General features: G+C 50.0%; 1 protein-coding gene and 1 long non-coding RNA gene across 2 annotated transcripts in view; both read left to right on the plus strand.

The window, feature by feature from the left end:
• The window catches only part of LOC115543897 (uncharacterized), a 979,736-nt gene extending 964,161 nt beyond the window's left edge, over positions 1 to 15,575 (plus strand). The window contains exon 2 of the mRNA XM_030356564.1: positions 15,369 to 15,575. The gene's annotated coding sequence lies outside the window, so the exon portion shown is untranslated. The remainder of the gene's footprint in view (positions 1 to 15,368) is intronic.
• A 2,935-nt stretch (positions 15,576 to 18,510) lies between these two features.
• LOC115544530 (uncharacterized) lies at positions 18,511 to 19,570 on the plus strand. The gene is made up of 2 exons (XR_003976899.1): positions 18,511 to 18,857; positions 18,987 to 19,570. It is a non-coding gene; the product is annotated as an uncharacterized LOC115544530 (long non-coding RNA).
• Positions 19,571 to 20,176: the final 606 nt, after the last annotated feature.

Consider the following 20,176-nt stretch of genomic DNA (forward strand, 5'->3'; position numbering starts at 1 on the left):
GAATGGAAGTCTGCAATATGAGGCCACTATGAGTACCTAGTAATGTCATTTGGTCTCACCAACTGTCCAGTTGTGTTCCAGGGTCAGATTAATGTCCTGAGGGATATGCTTGATAAGTTGTTTTTTGTTCGCCTGGATGACATTTTTGTTTTTTCTCCGTCTATTTCACAGCACATCCAACATGTCCATAGTGTCCTGCAGTGCCTTTTGGAGAACTGGCTGTTTGTTAAAGCGGAGAAGTGTGAATATTACCAGGAGACTGTTGCCTTCCTGGGGTATGTCATCACAGCAGGGGGGGGGGGGGGGGGGGGTACAGATGGACTGCCTTAAGGTAAAAGCAGTCAGTGACTGGGCTCGTCCGACGTCTCGGCATGAATTACAATGATTTCTGGGGTTTGCAATCTTTTACCGGCAGTTCATCCACAAATATGGTCAGTGGCAGCTCCTCTAACCTCAAGAGTGAAATTCTCTTGGTCACCAGCTGCATTAGCAGCGTTCGATGGTTTGAAGAGCCATTTCACATCGGCCCCGATCTTGAGCCAACCCAACCCTGGCCCTTGATTTATCGTTGAAGTGGATGCCTCGGATGTTGGGATGGGTGCCATTCTTTCCCAGAGTTCTGTGGCAGATCAGAAGATCCATCCCGGTGCCTTCGATTCACATGTACACAGTCCCACTGAGCACAACTATGACATTGGAGACAGAGGGCTCTTGGCGGTAAAGTTAGCCCTAGAGGAGTGGCGTCATTGGTTTGAGGGAGCTAGAGAGACATTTTTAGTTTGGACAGATCATAAGAATCTGGATTATTTCCGCTCGGCTAAGAGTCTAAATCCCAGGCAACTTCGTTGGTCTCTGCTTTTCTCCTGGTTTGACTTTTGTCTGTCCAATCAACCAGGTTCCAAGAATGGGAAACTGGATGCCCTATCTCAGGTCCTGCCCCTGCACCCAGCACCATCCGTCTCCACAGTGCCTCATAGGAGTTGCCACGTGGGATATTGAGACCAACGTCTTCACAGCCCTGTCTGGTGAGTCAGGCCCCAGTGCCCAGGGTACTACCAGGATTCCTGCTTGGACTGTTGTTTTTGTCTCCCCCTACCTGTTGGAGTTTTGACAGTTCTGGACTTTATTTATTTTTTTTGCCATGTGCCCGGGGTCACGCAATGTCCTTTTTCGGGCAACTTCCTGCCTTTGTTATTTTCCCTCCTTTTTCTCTGTTCACCTGTGTCTCATTTTGTGCCTACAAACCCTGCCTGTACCTGGACTCTGCTTTGCCTGCCAGACTGTTAAAAGTTATTCTGATCTGGGCTTGATTCCCGTTCTGAGTTATGACAAGAATACATGCTATAAAAAATAGATCCACCTCTTCAACAAAATAATCACCACTAAGACTCATCCCCTGTCACACTATTGAACAACAGATCCTAAGAAATCTGAATATGTAATCAACCGTTCTCTGATCACTGTAATTTGCACTACGGATGAAGCACTTCCGGTCGCTAATGAACGCTGGCGCATCTGGCTGCCTCTGCTTCCCGGACTCGTTTGTGTTTGTTTATTTGATTGTAGACTAGCCTACGTCCAACACAGTAACTTTTAAGTATTTTTCCGCACTGTCAATGCCATCGCTAACTCTGTCCTGCCCGTGGATACTTCTTTTGCCTACTGAAACTTTCTACCATCTTGAAAACATCACTATGATCCACAGCATTTCTGAAACGATATACAATCTGAAGATTTACTGGGTCTGCTTCCGAGAAGATTAGCCACAGGAGGTGAACTGTTTGCCACTTTATGTGATGGTCTGCCGCTGCGCTCTGTCCCTGCCTGCCCACCTTCTCTATGCATTGTTGTGGGAGCCCTTGCATGGGTACTCCACTGAGTCGGCTTGGGTTAGTCTCTCGCTTTCTTTTATTAGTGGGTGAGTCTCTTGCTTAAGATTACACTCGCGGGGACCTGGTTACCTCCGTTGCCAGCCCTAAGAGTTTCAATGGCTACACTTGCTGGCTAACGTGCAAGATCATTAGAATGAGGGCCAGGTGCGTCAGTGCTAACCTGTGGCTGCCTCATATCCTCCTTCCAATGCGATCTACAACCGTATTGCTGGCCTGGCTCCTAGTCCTTGAGCTCTATCTGGTACGCTGGTTTCCCCGTGGGCCATGTCAACATCTGCACAGGCTAATGGGCTCCACACCCATGGCCCTAAACTACTTATTGTCACGTCTCCACAGCCTGCGAAAATACTGTTATAAACCTCTAGATGCCCTTATGTCACACCAACACCTCAGTATTTTTCGTCGTCGCCCCAAATATATCCACAGGGGCTCTCGTAAGAAGTTTACCCGCTGCCCTCACCCCAACAACATTGACTCTCTGGAGCTGGAAACGGAACTTATAACAGAACATTGCGCACTGCGGACACCAACAATCTCTGCCCATTCGTTCTTCAACAGGAATGAGAGTACTGTTCTACTTGGACGATCTGCTTTTGATGGCTCGCTCCAAGGAGGAAGCAGCTATTCAAACAAAAAAGCTGGTGATTCACCTGTCGAATTTAGGCTTCGCCATAAATTGGAAGAAGAGCTCCCCCCTCCCCTCACAGAGTGTGATGCATTTGGGGGTAGAGCTGGATTCAGCTGTAATGAGAGCACGGCTCTCACAGCAGAGGATGGAGACGCTGTGGTCTCTGCTCCGCCGCTGTTCCCCGGGCAGCGTCGTGACAGCCCTCTCTGTCATGAAGCTGCTGGGCATGATGTCGGCCACTCACACGGTTGTGCCTCTGGGGCTGCTTCACATTAGGCGGCTGCAGAGATGGTTTTCTCGCCTGCGCATCGACCCGGTGCGCCAACGGCGGCGCAAAGTGACCATTCCCCCATCAGTGGGCCCCGATTTGACCCACTGGGGCGATCCCCGAACTCTTGCGAGAGGGGTGCCGTTGGGCAGAGCAACGTCACACATCTCGGTGTTCACGGATGCTTCTCTGTCGGGCTGGGGAGGAACATGCGAGTTTCACGTGGTGGGCGGTGTTTGGCCCCCCCCCGTGACCATGCATATAAACGCTTTGGAGCTCCTCACTGTGTTGAAAGTGGTCCAACACTTTGCCCCATTGTTGACGAATCAACACGTGATGATTCGCACGGACAACAAGGCGACTGCAGGATGCATAAATCGCCAAGGGGGCGTGCGCTCGGCACAGCTGCTGAGCATAGCGAGACAGCTGTTATGCTGGGCACACACGCACTTGCTCTCCATCAGAGCAGCGTACATCCCCGGTGTCCTGAACAGAGGGGCCGACATGATGTCGAGGGGGGGTCCCCAACCAGGAGACAGGACTCTGCACCACGATCTGATCAATCAGATATGGAGCGAGTTTGGGAAGGCGGAAGTCGACCTATTCGGCACGCGGGAGAACACACAGTGCGAGCTGTGGTTCTCCCTCAGCGCGAAGGACAATCCCCCACTCGGGGTGGAAGCGTTCGCAGACGGACCGTGGCCGAACACACTCCTGTACGCTTTCCCGCCCGTCCCCCTGATTCCCCAAGTCTTGGGCCGAGTCCAAGAGGAGCGGCTGTGTATGATTTAACACTGGTGCTGCGCGCACTGGTTAAAGCCCCATTTGAGCCTCTTGACCGGGTGCCCCTCAAGTTTGTGTCAGCCAAGACAGCTTTGCTGCTGGCCCTGACGTCAGTTAAGAGAGTGAGCGACCTGTCTGCACTCTCTGCAGCCCCTTCTTGTCTTAGAATACAAGGGGACGGCAGTTCGGCCATATTACGCCCGAACCCGGCTTTTACACCTAAGAGTATTACTAGCTCGTTCAGATCGAGAGTAATAACACTCAATGGTTTCTCTCTCCCTCCTCATCAATCTGACGAGGAGGCACCAGCCCATCTCTCGTGCCCTGTACGCGCGCTTGCCTGTTATGTGAAGCGCATGGAGGCTCTGCGCAAATCTCAAGTTATTTGTGCATTACAGAGAACATTCCCAGGGCCTCCCCCTGACGAAACAACGGCTGTCGCATTGGCTGTGTGATGGTATCACACAGGCTTATGTGTCAGCGGGGGCAGAGCCGCCTGAGTCTATCAGAGCTCACTCGACCAGAGGAATATCGTCCTCTGTCGCTCTGCAAATAGGGATGCCTATGGAGGATATTTGCACAGCAGCCTCCTGGGCTTCCCCATGCTCTTTTATTAGGTTTTACCTAAGAGACATGTCACGCCTCTCTATGACGCACTCAGTTCTAGGTGCTTTTTCAGAGTGAGTGTGATTGTGTGACTATTCCCCTCGCATATTAGACAATGAGAGGAGGAGTCAAATATTCATGCTGAGAGCTCTTGTGTCTTATCAGACACATTGGAGCTGCTCGTTGATGACGTGCCGTTAGACGCATGACGTAAGTTTTGCTACGTCTGACGCATGATACTAGCGCGTATGTAGCTGTGTTTCTGGTACTGATCGGGACCAATGAGGCATAGACTATATCGTGCTTCGCCCTTTAACCCAATAGCGATAGGCTTAAAAGGCGAAGCCTATACAACATAGAACGATAGTTACGTATTGTAACTCTATATTCTATGAGTATAGGCGCAGCCTTTTAAGTGTCGGCCTCATTGTCCTTTAAATAGCTGAAGAAAAGCTGTTTATTGGGAGCAGAACGTCCGCCGGCGCCCGACTATATCTGCGAAATGCGGACGTCGTTGAGGCAAGCGGTCGTAATTGAGGCCCACGCTGTTGGTGGGCGGGGATTACAAATTTTTCAGTGGTACGGCTGACGCCTAGGGATAACTCAATAGCGAAAGCCTTAAAAGGCTGCGCCTATACTCATAGAATCTAGAGGTCACCACATCTGCAGTGCGACGTTATCATGATTGAGTCGATCCAGCGCTCTTTCACTGCAAAGATAGCGGGTTGCTCGAATCTCAGTTACTGGGACCGCCTCAAGCATCTTAACCTCTACTCGCTACAACGCCGCCGTGAAAGATACATGGTCATCCTTGTCTGGAAAATCTACCACGGTGCCATCCCCAACAGCGTCAACCTGGTGTTCCAACACTCGGAGAGGCGAGGAGTAACCTGTGTACGGCCGCTTGGAAGCTCCAAGTATATCAGCATCAACACAATGAGATTCCACTCGTCTCATCAACAGCCTCTTCTCTGTACAACGCTGTACCCAAAAATGTCAAGTCAATCCCAACCCTGATCCAGTTCAAGGCAGAACTTGACCGCTTCCTTCAAACCATCCCTGACACTCCCCCTACTCCTGGATACTGTCACGGAATAGACGAGGGGACCCAAATGCTGGACACAGGGAGACGGAGACGGAATAAAGGAAAGGGGTTTATTCCGTAGACAGGCGAGTAGTCAGACAAGCAGGGATCAGGAACCAGCGGGGTAGTCAGACAGGCGGGGATCAGGAACCGGCAGGAGAGTCAGACAGGCGAGGATCAGGAACCAGAAGGAGAGTCAGACAGGCAGGGATCAGGAACCGGCAGGAGAGTCAGACAGGCGAGGATCAGGAACCAGAAGGAGAGTCAGACAGGCAGGGATCAGGAACCGGCAGGAGAGTCAGACAGGCGAGGATCAGGAACCAGAAGGAGAGTCAGACAGGCAGGGATCAGGAACCGGCAGGAGAGTCAGACAGGCAGGGGTTCGATGACAGGCAAGCAAGGGAGCGACGGCAGGCGGGTAGTCAGGCAGGCAGGGGTTCGGCGACCGGAGAATACTAGAAAGGGAAGGAGAGAGTTACTATGGGGACAGGCTGCTGTAATACTTGAGAATGCTGGTAGGACCGATACTAACTGTAAAGACGTAGCGAAGAACTGGCGCCGGCTGATAGGAAATCCCCGGCTGATGTAGGGACGATCATCAAGGATAATTACGTCCAGGTGCGGGAGAAGGAGGCCCACCAGCGTCCCATAGCCACTAGATGGCGGCATTGGACTGCGTAGCAGGACGCGACGTGACAGATACACTGGGGCCAACAGAAATTCTCTGGTGGAGTGGGCTAGCAGCAAAAGTCAACTATAGCTGCTACCAACGGGAAAATGGCGGTGGAGACACCTGATGTCTTGGCCTAGGTGTTCTAACCTGAAACAAACCCTAGGTACCCTAGGTAGGTACTTACTGTTGCGCAGTGTGTCTGTGTTTCAAGTTCAAAGGTGGCCCCACGTTCAACGTACATTAACCTTGGATAGTCAAGCGCTGTGTTGTCCATTAACCCTTATATAACCGCTATGTCAGTGACACAATTAGAACTAGGCATTTTTTATTCTACAAATTCATATTATAGCTGTGAGAATTGTTAAGAAAAATCCCCTTCATAGTCGGAAAACCAAATCATAGGCTAGATTCACCTGAAATTATTCAAATGGGTGCTTACAACTTACCACATTGAATAATATTTTTATATTTATTTTTGACTTGGCCCCATGTTCGTAGGAGCGTGCTGGCACCACATCTATGGGGGTAAAAGGCATGATGAGACATGATATTTTTTAGACAATATGCAGAATCTTTTCACCTACGAATTAACACGGTCGGTTATTTTTTGCCAGCACGCCACCCTAGCCATATTATGGGCAATCGTGTTCCCCTTGGCTGTGTGCTGGACGCAGGGAGGCGGAGACAGGGTAAGGGAAATGGAATTTATTGTTTGATTGTTCGGGAAGTCAGGCGGGCGGGGGTCTGGTACCGGGTAGGCAATCAGGTGGACACGGGCTAGACAATGGATGGGTAGTCAGGCAGGCGGGGGTCTGGTACCGAGAGGACAATCGTGCAGGCGGGGGCTTGGCGAGGGACAAGTATTCAGGCAGGCGGAGGTCCGGTAGCGGGTAATCAGGCAGGTAGCGGGAGAACTATAGAGGGGGAAAAGGGATTACTAGAGGGACAAGGAATTCAAGCAGGACTTTGCAATAGAGCTGGTTTGACGATACGAACTTGCTAGAAGTGAACGACGAACTGGCGCCGGCTGATTGGGGATCCCCGGCTGAAGTAGGGAACGCAGATTGGAGATTGCCGACAGGTGGGTTGAGGGAAGGGGGACCAGTTACGACCTGCCGCCACTAGAGGTGGGTGTTGGACCGTGTGGCGGGACGTGGCGTAACAGTATCCCCCCTCGGCGGACGCCTCTCGGCGGACGCCCCACCACAGCCGGGTGATCTTGGAGATAGTCCTGGATGAGCGATGGGTCCAAGATGCGGCTCCGGGGAACCCAGGAGCGCTCCTCAGGACCGTACCCTCCCAATCGACGAGGTACTGGTGACCCCGCCCACGGCGCCGCACATCCAGGAGTCGACGGACCGTCCAGGCTGGATGATTATCAATCATCCTAGGCTGAGGTGGAGGTGGGATGGGGGGGACAACGGGCTGGTAGAGACTGGCTTGATCTGAGAGACATGGAAGATGGGTTGGATGCGGCGGAGTGCAGGGGGAAGGTTCAGGCGAACCGCAGAGGGATTGACCACCTTGGAGATGGTGTAGGGGCCGATGAAGCGTGGGGAGAGTTTGGCTGGAATCCCCTTCAAGGGAAGGTCCTTTGCCCGCTTATTGGCCTGAAGTTGGGAGCGAGAGGATGCATGGAGTAGTGCAGTGTGTGTCCGTTTCCAGATGCGTCGGCATCTGCGCATATGGGTTTGGACATTTCCAGATGCGTCGGCATCTGCGCATATGGGTAAGGGACTGCAATCTCTTCCTCCAGATCAGGTAACAGGGGAGGTTGGTAACCCAGGGAGGCCATGAATGGGGATAACCCCGTGGATGAGTTTAAAAGTGTGTTATGGGCGTATTCAACCCAGGGCAGCTGGGAGCTCCAGGTGGTGGGGCTGCCGTGGGTGATGCAGCGGAGTGCCGCCTCCATCTCCTGGTTGGCTCGTTCCGATTGCCCATTAGATTGGGGGTGAAATACAGAGGAGAGGCTGGAAGTGGAGCCAAAAGCCTTGCAGAATGCCCGCCATATCTGCGAGGTGAACTGGGGACCTCTGTCTGAAACAATGTCCGCGGGGATGCCATGCAGGCAGAATACATGTTTGACCAGGAGGTCGGCGGTCTCCCTTGAGGAGGGAAGCTTGGGAAGAGCGATGAAGTGGGCGGCCTTAGGGAAACGGTCTATCACCGTAAGGATGGTGGTATTGCCCTCTGACGTGGGAAGACCGGTGACGAAGTCAAGGGCGATGTGTGACCAGGGGATCAGGCTAGGGATGGGTAGGGGCCATAGTAAACCGGAATGGGGGCGGGTCGAGGTCTTGTTCCGGGCGCAAGTTGCACACGCCGAGATAAACGCGCGGACGTCCTTGTCCATGGTGGACCACTAAAAATGCAGACGGATGAAATCCAAGGTGCGGGGGATACCAAGGTGGCAGGTAAGCCGGGAGGAGTGCGCCCAGGTCAGTACACTGGACCTTACCACATCAGGAACGAACATACGGTTAGGGGGGCCGAGACCGGGGTCTGGCTGTTACCTCTGCGCAAGACGAACCGCGGACTCCACCTCCCAGGTGAGAGTGGCAATGAGACAAGTGGGTGGCAGAATGGTCTCGGGGTATGTGCCGGGGTCCACCGGAGAGTACAGGCGGGAGAGAGCATCCGGCTTGACATTCTGGGAGCCGGGACGGTAGGTGAGGGAAAAGTTGAACCGACCAAAGCATAAGGCCCACCTGGCCTGACGGGAATTTAGTCTCTTTGAAGATTGGATATAAGCGAGATTGCGATGATCAGTCCAACTATAAAAGGAATCTCCGCGCCCTCCAACCACTGCCGCCACTCCTCCAAGGCAAGCTTGACCGCTAAGAGCTTGCGGTTGCCTACATCGTAATTGCGCTCCGGCGGGGACAACCTTCGGGAGAAGAAGGCGCAGGGATGGAGCTTGTGGTCGGAGGAGGAACGCTGGGAGAGAACCGCGCCCACTCCGGTGTCCGAGGCGTCGACCACCACCACGAACTAGAGTGAGGGATTAGGCTGGGTAAGTATGGGAGTGGATACGTACCGCTGCTTGAGGCCCTGAAAGGCGGTCTCCGCCTCCGGCGTCCAGGCAAAGGTGCTCTTGGTGGAAGTCAAGGCCGTGAGGGGTGCCGCGATCTGACTGTAACCGCGTATAAATCGACGATAAAAATTGGTAAAGCCAAGGAACTGTTTCAATTTCTTGCGGGTTGAGGGAGGGGGCCACTCAGCCACCGCTGAGACCTTAGAGGGTTCCATTTCAACCCGGCCCTGCCGATAATATACCCCAGGAAGGAAATGGATGGGACGTGAAACTTGCACTTCTCCGCCTTGACATACAGCCTGTTCTCCAACAGCCTCTGCAGAACCTGTCTGACATGGACCCTGTGCTCCTCCATGGATTTTGAAAAGATTAGAATATCGTCGATGTAGAAAAAAACTGTGTGGTTCAACATTATCATTAACCAAAGATTGAAACACTGCGGGGGCGTTGGTGAGGCCGAAGGGCATCACAAGGTACTCCTAGTGGCCCAAAGGGGTATTAAATGCCGTCTTCCCCTCGTCGCCCTCCCGAATGCGGACCAGGTGATATGCATTGCGCAGATCTAATTTGGAGAAAACGGAGGCTCCGTGGAGGGGGACGAAGGCGGAACTGATGAGTGGTAATGGGTATTTATTTTTAACTGTGATGTCGTTCAGACCACGGCAGTCGATGCAGGGGCGAAGCGTTTATCCTTCTTGCTGATGAAGAAGAAACCCGCTCCAACAGGTGACGATGAACGGCGGATGATTCCAGCGGCGAGGGATTCCCCGATGTACTCCTCCATTGACTCGCGTTCAGGGCGGGAGAGGTTGAACAGACGGCTGCTAGGAAGGGGGGCTCCGGGGAGGAGATCGATGGCGCAGTCATAAGGGCGGTGGGGGGGCAAGGTCAAGGCATGGGACTTGCTGAACACGGACCCCAGGTCTTGGTAGTCTTCCGGGACGAGGGACAGGTTAGGAGGTTCGGCTACGGACTCGAACTCAGTCGCCCGAGGGGCCTGAGCGGACCACTAGCACTGGGACAAGCAATGGGTACTCCATGACAGGATACGTCCTGTTCCCCAATCGATCTGAGGGTTGTGAGTCCGAAACCAGGGGTAGCCCAGAACGACCGGGGAGAAGGGGCTGGAAATCACCAGGAGGGATAGGGTTTCGTAGTGATTCCCAGAAACGAGCAGGTTGAGCGGAACGGTGCGGCGTTCCACCCGTGTGAGGGTCCTCCCGTCTAGCGCCTGGGTCTCGATCGGGACATCGAGACGAATCGTGTTTATCCGCAGTCGCCTAACCAATTCCTGATCAATGAAACTATCATCAGCTCCGGAGTCCAGGAGAATGGAGAGCGGGAGGGTTTGGTCTTGCCACAAAAGAACGGCTTCTAGGAGGGGACGGGAGACTGAGGGATTCCGAGAGCGACTCGCCAGTATCCCTCGGGGTACTGACGAGCCCATTCTTTTCCCGAGAGGGCGGGACATCCGGGTAGAAGATGACCCGAAATACCGCAATACAAACAGGCTCCCTCTCCTCGTGAGTAAGGTGTGTGCGTCCGATCTGCATCGGCTCGGGGGAAGGGGACCGCACATAGCGAGGTGGAACGGCAACCGGGAGGGGGGACGAGTTGCAGCCGGTGACTCGAAAGGGGGCATGGCTAATGAGTGGGCGCTTCTCTCTCTGCGTCGTTCGCGCAAACGTTTGTCAATGTGAATCGCGAGAGAAATAAGATGGTCTAAGTCCGTGGGTTCCTCCCAGGAGGTTAAAGGTTAAACGGTCCTTCAGCTCGCTGCTGAGCGCATTTTGGAAGACCCCCTGGAGCGCTTCCTCGTTCCAGCCGCTCTCAGCAGCGAGGGTCCGGAACTCGACTGCAAAGGAGGCGACGCTGCGGGATCCCTGGCGAAGCTGCAGGAGACTATGGGGGCCTCCTTGCCCCGGACCGGATGATCGAAGACCGACCGCATTTCTTCCGTGAAGGAACCTTAGTCATAGCAGACCGCGGACCCGCATTCCCACACCGCCGCTGGCCACGCGAGAGCCTCGCCACTCAGCGAAACCGATCAGGTAAGCTATCCTAGATCTCTACGAGTAGTTCTGGGGCTGCATTTCAAATACTAGGAAACACTGAATGACAAATGACCGGCAGGATCCTAGGTCCCCTCCGTAACGTAGGGGGGCTGGGATGGTCGGCTCCCGGGGAGAAGCCGACGGACTCGGATCTGGGGCTGCTGGTTCTGGGGCGAAGGGGGGTTGAGAACTGACGGCTAGGGTCAGCTCACGGAGGGCGGTGGTGATCTCCTGCAGGGCCTGATCATGTTGGCCCAGGAGAGTCCCTTGGTGGGAGATCATTCCCCTGACCGCCTCTGCGTCAGCTGGGTCCATTATGGCCAGTTCGTACTGTTACGGTACGGGAAACTGGGACCCAAGTGCTGGACGCAGGGAGGCGGAGACAGGGTAAGGGAAAAGGAATTTATTGTTGATTGTTCGGGAAATCAGGCGGGCGGGGGTCTGGTACCGGGCAGGCAATCAGGTGGACACGGGCTAGGGACCAGTTACGACCTGCCGCCACTAGAGGTGGGTGTTGGACCATGTGGCGGGACGTTTAACTCTGATTGCGAGTTGCGTCTCTGTCAAGCCAGGTTTTCCAAAGAAAGCCTGGGTATGTTCAGCGAGGTTCGTGGTTTTTTGAATTGAATTTAATTTATTGTTGTCATTACACATGTTACAGAGCAACAGAGCAACGAAATTCCCAGTTACATTCCGTCCAAGAAACATAAAAGACAGTGTGGGGAGACAGGACGGAGAGACTGTCAGGCGCTTGTTCAACAAGAACCATGCGGCCCGCGTTATATAAGAAAGTTTAAAAAGCTAAACAAGAGGGTAACGAGGGGAAAATAAAATTGTCAATATCCCAAACTATGCTCCTTCAAGGGGGGCACAGTGTAGGGATTAGCAAAAAAAACACCTCAACAGATAAGCATCACATCAAAAACATCACAAACGCATATGGGAGTTGGGGAGGGGAGGTGTCACAACTCAGACACCGGGAGGCGGACGCAGCCAACAGGCGCATCACTTCACTCACGGCATACTGTGCTGCAACGAGGGAAGGGGAGGGGGAGGGAGTCCAGTAGCGTGTGTGTGTGAGCTCAAGGACTCCATCTCCAATGGACTGCTCCCCGGAGTTGGAATATATCACAGTTAAATTCCGGCCTACATACCTCCCGAGGGAATTCAATGCCGTGCTGATCACAGCTGTTTACATTCCTCCCAACGCTGATGCAAAACATGGCACTAGCTCAACTACATGACGCCATTAGTAAACAACAGGGGTCTCATTTATAACCGTTGCGTACGCACAAAACGGGGCTGAAAGTTGCGTATGTGACTTTCTACGCCGAGGTTTTGATCTATAAAAAACTAACTTGGCGGGAGAATGTGCGCAGCCCTAAGCAAACTCTGACCCATGCGTACTCATGGTTTGGAGGAAAAGGAGATTTGGCGACACAGACGGTGTGGTGGTGAACTGAAGTCAGACTGAAGAAATGTAGAGGGAGAAGAACGATTATGTTTTATCATTGCCATTCGTAACTTTAATTTCAACCTGTATCATGCGTTAAAACTATGTAATCAGAATAATTTAAGCCAACAGCGTTATTTCTCAGTTATAACTCCAGAAACATCTCCTTAGAATCTAAATGAAAATTAAAATTCTCTATATTTAACCTCGAGTACGGCGCGGCTGCATGGAATAAAGCATCTGTCCTACATGTGTCAATAACATAATATTTTTATGTGACACTGTAAACACATAATCAAATGTCAATTAAATCCCAAGCGTGGAAAACCAAGCCACACTCTCATCACAATCGTTATATTATTGTCCGTTCCTCTTGATGCTTTTCATGACAAATCAGGCATTAAAAAGGGGTTATGTTCAAGAACATTTTACGTGGGTGATTACAAACTGATTGACCAAGGTGTTCTTGGTCAGTCTTATTACCATAACCCTATAAATACAGCGGTGAGCCCTGTGCGTAATGCAGCACCATGGCACTGCTGGCACTGCTGGAGGACCATTCAAATGGCATGATTCGGAGGGAGAGGGTCTTCAGGGACCATAACGATTTATTGGCCCATGATGATGACTGGCTAATGAGCCGTTTTAGATTCCATAGAGCTATGCTCTTGGATCTATGTGCTGAACTGGGTACAGCATTGGAAAGGGCAACACGTAGGAACCACGCTATCCCCGTGCAGACGCAGGTCCTTACCACTTTGGGGTTCCTTGCAACCGGCTGTTTCCAACGGGAATTCGCAGACAGGTAAGTGTTTCATATAGCTGCATCTTAGAACCTGTTTTCACATTTAAGCATAATTGGCTCAACTTTGTTTTTTATGTTTTCCACCCTGTAGATCCGGTATATCACCATCCCTCAATGCCATAATGCTCAGGGTTTTGAATGGCATCATACATATGGGCAGTCAATACACAAGGTTTCCCTACACAGTGTAAGAACAGGCAGAGATTAAAAGGCAATTTGCAGCAATGTCCGATTTCCCAAACGCAATCGGCGCAATTGACTGCACTCATATTGCTATACGGGCTCCATCTGAAAATGAGTTTGCTTACGTCAACCGAAAGCACGTGCACACTATTAATGATGAAGTTATATGTGATGCCCATATGAACTTAACAAACATAGTGGCACATTGGCCTGGTGCAACACATGATTCCTTATTCTGACGCACAGTAGTGTAGGGAACAGACTACAGGCAGGCGCGGGGCGGGATGGCTGGCTTCTAGGTGAGTTTTTTTAAAGAGGAAAAACGTAACATTGTGGTTCTTGACATAACTAATGATTTTCTGCCTTGCAGGTGACAGTGGATACCCCTTGAGACGCTGGCTCCTCACCCCGGTTTTGAACGCGCACAGCGCAGAGGAACATAGATACAATGAGGTCCATGTCCGTGCTCAGTCAGTGGTGGAGCACGGCATCGGCCCCCTGAAGTGCCGGTGGCGCGCTCTGGATGCGTCGGGGGGGGGGGGGGGGCTGACTCTGGAGGACGCACAAGCAAAATAGCTTGCACTACATGATCAATAATAATAAAAAATCTATAAAACACAGAAATCAGCTTTACCTTGTTCTTCAGTGTTGTCAGTGTCTCCTTCCCTTTCGGACACGATGCCAATCACGCTTGTGGTGCCAATTATGGATGCAACTTTCGTGTAAATTGGTGTTAGGTCAGGAGTACTGGGTCCCCCTCCAGTTGCAGTCACGCTCTGGCGGTGTGAGGGCAGCCTCTGCTTTGCACCCACCTGTAATTACCGATCTTCACTACACGATCAGTAACATTTGAGCAATTAATTAGAAACATTTGCTGTGCGTGAGGAAATAAAAATATGTACCATTATGTCAGACCAAACCTTTCTTAATTCTGGGACTGGGCGCTCCATGCCACTGATCGAGATCACTGCCGCAGCAACATGTTGCCACTCACTCTGCTTTTTAATTTTAGTGATCCCGGTCCCGTGACCGCCGAACAAAATTACTTTTCGATCCTCCACCTTACTCACAAGTGTCTCCACTTCAACCTCCGGCGAATTCACTTTTTGGCTTTTCTCTGTCCTGCCATTGTTTCCGACAAGACATAATACCTGCATCTGAGTCTGTTTTATATGCAAATCGCATTCATGAAGTTGTTTGCATTGACCTTTTATGGTTATAAAGGGGAGTGTAGAGGGCGGAACGTGAAGCTGATTCAGCTGCGCACAATTGTACAATTGCAAAACTTGGCTTTTGGGCGTACGTACCCACAGTTTTATAAATGAGACCCCAGAGCATGGACCCTGAGGCAGTACACATCATCGCGGGGGACTTTAATCACGCCAATCTAAAGGTAATACTTCCGAAATTCTACCGGCACATTAAATGTGCCACTAGGGGAGAAAAGACACTGGACAAGGCGTTCCGGGACGGGTGCTGAGGGATCTTTAATCGGTCCCTGTCCCAGGCCATCGTCCCACCCTGCCTGAAAACCTCTACAATCATCCCGGTCCCAAAGAAAAGCACTGTGAGCTGCCTCAACGAATACTGCATGGTGGCACTCACACCCATCACCATGAAGTGCTTTGAGAAGCTAGTCTGTAATCACATCATCTCATCCATGCCGCCCAGACTAGACCCACACCAGTTTGCCGTGGTGGGCCGCATCTTGGGGGAGACCAGACTGCATTCCGGGACGAGGTGGAGCAGCTTAGCAAGCAGTGCAAGGCTAATAACCTAGTGCTGAACCAGCTCAAAACCCGGGAGGTCATCATCGACTTCAAGAGGAAGAAGACTGCGATCCAGCCCCTGCTCATCGACGGTGGCTTTGTGGAGAGGGTCGCAGCCTTCTGCTTCCTGGGGGTGCACATCCAGGAGGACCTGTCCTGGAGGACCAACACCACAGCCATCATTAAGAAGGCACAACAGCGACTCTATTTCCTGAGAGTCCTCAGGAACTCCCACCTTAGGGAGGAGTTGCTTGTGACCTTCTACCGCTGTTCAGTGGAGAGCATCATCACCTACTGTATCTGCGTGGGGTTCTCCAGTTGCACAGCTGCAGAGAGGAAGGCACTACAGCGGGTCGTTAACTCGTCCCAGAAGAACATTGGCTGCCCTCACCCCTCTCTGGAGGAACTGTACAACACCCGCTGCCTCAAGAAGGTTACCAAGAACTCCAGGGATCCAACCCACCCGGGTAACGAACACTTTGTACTGCTGCACTCAGGAAAGCGGTTCAGGACTATGGCTGTACGGACTGCAACAGACTTATATCTAGTTTCTACCCCAGGGCCATACAGGCGTTTGACGTTGCCAACACCTGACCTCGTACTATCACGCACACGCACATAACATGTGGCAGGGGAACTGTGCATTCCCTACGAACCATCTATTTATTTATCTTTATATTATTATATTAAATATTTATTTATTTATTTTTCTAAGGACTTGTGCAATTTTTCAGTTTCATGTTTTTTCAAGTCATTCAACTGCACTTTAACTCGGTTTTAGTTGGATTAATATTAGATGTATCAGTTTTAGTTAGATTTATATTTGATGTTAGATTTATATTAGATGTTAGATTTATATTAGATGCATCAATTTTAGTTAGATATATATACGATGTCTTTTTTTTTTATCATACTGTATTGTTTATGTATGTTCCTTGTCCTCTCTTTTTCTTTAAGCACCAGGGGGGAGCTCTCCCAAATTTCGATTTACCTGTACCTTTACTTTGACAATAAAGATCATTCATTCATTCATTCATTCATTCATTTGTCTTACCTTGAAGCAAAACATTTACTTTCTAAATGGCAACTCGATGCAAGAAATTAGCAAATGAATGCTGCCCAGAGAGCCTATTCAGGCGTTCAGTCCACCATCTTGACACATATGGCCCATTGAAGGAACCCAAGTTAAAATAGGTCAAATAGGTCAAGTTAAAATAGGTCAATAATAGCTGTTGATGAATTTTTAGAACCATTTATCCATTTTGCTATCCTAAAAACAACATTTACATATTCAATGGATTCTATTCTTTAGCATTCTTCTTTATTTTCCTCTCCAGTTTGAGTTAATGTCACTCTGTTTGTGTTTTTCTTTTGTTGTTCAATTATTAGGGGTGTGTGTCTTAGAGTTGGGGGAATTACATTTGTGTTAAGGACATTTATTGTATTTGGCAAATGACCTACATTTTGTTTGCCATAATCAACTCTTCCTGCTGTAAAGGAAATGAAACAAAGTCCTTCTATTTCTGCTGCCCCCCTATATATAACTTCTGTGTTGCCGGTCCAGTGCCCACCCATTACACAATATTATTTCCCTATAAATGCCCTATAAGGTAAAACATGGAAAACACTTATTTCCATTTCCTTCATTAGAGGTCTCGTACAGAATCTGAAATGTCAAAAATATGTGTTTTGGGGTATGAATGGAAATTGCCGGTCCTGTCAGTGATGAATGTTTTTATTTTCTGGCCCTTTTAAGGCATTCGCCAGCGATAATGCTCGGTAAAACACCTTCAAGAAATCCTTCATCGCGTCTGCAAAAGCCCTAGTGAACAGCACAAAATGAAGACCACAGTCAGCTCAACACCCATGACTTGTCTTGTCTTTTATGTCTGTGTGAACGTTTATTTGTGACTGGATCCATGTCAAAGAATATTTTCTGTAACCCTTGTGTAACAGACAATAAAGACTCATCTTATCTTATCATTAAGGTGTTTTAAGTTTTATTTCCATATCTTTTCTGTCTATTTTCCACAGTTATAACCTCGAGCCCAAAGAACTTCTTGGGTTCTTTTTTGGTTTCTTTATTATACTGCAGGTTTTTATTATACTGCAGGTCTTTATTATGCTGCGGGGCTTTATTATACTGCAGTTCTTTATAATACTGTAGGGCTTTATTATCGTGCAGGACTTTATTATACTGCAGGGCTTTCTTGGTTGACCCTGAAAACTTCTCTGCCCCTTTTTTCCTTTGCTCTGATGACCATGTCTCCTTCTGTTTTCCCTCCCTTATCTTTCCCTAGCCATTTTCGCCAGATTCTCATCATTAACAGTTCAAAAACACATTGGCAGATGTTGCATCACATATTCACATTTCTTGCAATGTTGTGTCTAACCAGCGGATTACAGATGATCTTCAGGTTGTTTTTGTTTGGTTTCAATTATGATTTGTTGATCATTATATATTCTACTATTGCCTGATCATTGTCTGATCATTAAAGACTACTCTCTATTAACACTAACTATTCTTTGATTTTATTCCTTATGAAAATTAAATCTTCAATGTTTCATTCTCCTTCAAGCACATCTTATTTGTTGAGCAATAAACAGAATAGCACATAGCTATTCAGAGGACGGCTAACCCCCATCAACAGAGCCGAGCCATCTACAGTCGCCGCAGAGATCATCATCAACAACACCATCATCACTTGTTCACACAGTCACAGATGATCGTTTAATGGCCTGTGGCATGTGCCACCGCGACCACTGACATACCATGGCATATGCCGTTCTGGAACGGTAACTGCCGTTCTGAAACGGTAACTGCCGTCGCGACCACTGACATACCATGGCATATGCCGTTCTGGAACGGTAACTGCCGTTCTGGAACGGTAACTGCCGTTCTGAAACGGTAACTGCCGTTCTGAAACGGTAACTACCGTTCTGAAACGGTAACTGCCGTCGCGACCACTGACATACCATGGCATATGCCGTTCTGGAACGGTAACTGCCGTTCTGGAACGGTAACTGCCGTTCTGAAACGGTAACTGCCGTTCTGAAACGGTAATGCAATGGCATATGCCTTTCTGGAACGGTAACTACCGTTCTGAAACGGTAACTGCCGTTCAGGTGGAACGGTAACTGCAGTTCCCAACAATGGTATGTGACACCAGCATAACTCCTCCGTATAATTTCAAGACAGGTATTGCCATAAATGTAAAGGTATATGTGGCCTGTGGGATTAGGTCTTCTCTCTCTGTCTCCTGCTGATGTTCCCTGCTACACGTTCTCTTTCCCCGTACCGCTGACGTCACCTGATAGGGGTGGGACAGGTGGGCGGTTGCGATCAGGCAGGTGTAAAGGCACCCGGGGTCCTCATGCCGGTAAGGCACACGGGGTCCTCATGCCGGTAGCAGCAGTGTCTAGAGGTGTGGGTCGCAGCGCAAGGTATGTCTTAACTACCTCATTGGGGAATTAGGATAGTTACTTGGCCAGTGCACTACGGGGGATTTAATTGTGTTTCTGTTGGGCTAGTGATCGTTGAGTGCTCGCCGACGGTGACACTGTCTGTGCGAGTGACGAGCCTGGGTCTGCGTTCAGCGATCCCGATGGGAGAAGGAACAAGGTATGTTTTGGCTGTGCTTTATTGAATAGGCGTTTTATTAATCCGGTTGTGGCGTGGTAAATAGTTAGCCTACGAACCGAATATGTATGGATCACGCAACTGGGTCTCTCGTTTCCTTTTTGTTTATAGACGCTACCGGCAATCCGAGTGTCGGCTGCTGTTCTCGTGATTGGGGTGAATGAGATACGTGTGCAGGTGCTGCTTTTAGGACGCGTTTTGTATTTCTGTTTGTTTGGTTGTCTGCTTCATGTGTTCTTTTTTGTTTCTTTCTTTCCCCCTAGTCGGTGGACTTTGAGATTTGTGCTGGTAGACTAATTGTGACCACCGGCTAGCGGGCCCCCCCCCCCCTTGTTTTTGTTTTATGTACTAATGGGCGTCCTATTGTATTGACGACCTACAGCGACTAACTTTTAATTAAATGAGAATAAAGAATATATTTTTATACCTGTAAGTCAAGCCTGTGCGTGCGTTTCTAGAGTAAAATAGAGTGCCCCTGCTCTTCTCCTAGGGGTGGCGTTGTCCGCATTACTCAGTCTTAGCCCCGCCACATTTGGCGTTGTCGGCAGGATACCATTGCGTCGCTAGGTTAGTCTATTTAAGCAGCACCTGTGTGTGTGTGTGTGTGTGTGTGTGTGTGTGTGTGTGTGTGTGTGTGTGTGTGTGTGTGTGTGTGTGTGTGTGTGTGTGTGTGTGTGTGTGTGTGTGTGTGGGAGTGCCAACGTGAGAACAGCAGCTGGCAGCAAGATGAGCGAGGAAGAGAGGTCTACGATGGAGCTTCAGCAGCTGCGACGACGTTTGGAGCAGCTACAGGCTGAAAATGAGAGTTTCTCAAAGAGACTTTCGGGGAGAGGAGGAGCGGGCGTTGATACTGGTACCCAGCCCGTTCAACGGGAGCGAGCACTCTTTATACCCCGAGAACGGCGTTGCTCAAAGTTTTCGGGCTCTGCATCTGCAGGCTCTCTGTCCGTCGAAGAGTGGATTGAAGAAGCGCAAAGTTGTATTCGGGCAACGCATATGACTGGCTTTGATAAGGCTTTGTTTTTGTTCGATCACTTGGAGGGCGAAGCCCGTAATGAGATCAAGTATCGTCCTGTATTTACACGTGAGAACCCTGATTTAATAATTGAAGTCTTGAAGGAAGTATATGGGTGTGCTAAATCGTATGTGTACTGGCAACAGCGTTTCTTTAACAGAAAGCAAAAGGACAATGAAAGTTTGTTTGAGTTCTCTCATGCTTTAATGGAAATGTTAGAGAAAGTAAAACAGTCAAATGAAGGTGCCGTCAGAAACCCTGATATTGTTCTGAGAGACCAGTTTTG

The sequence above is a fragment of the Gadus morhua genome, chromosome 5, assembly GCF_902167405.1.
Source record: "Gadus morhua chromosome 5, gadMor3.0, whole genome shotgun sequence".
Classification (NCBI taxonomy): Eukaryota; Metazoa; Chordata; class Actinopteri; order Gadiformes; family Gadidae; genus Gadus; species Gadus morhua.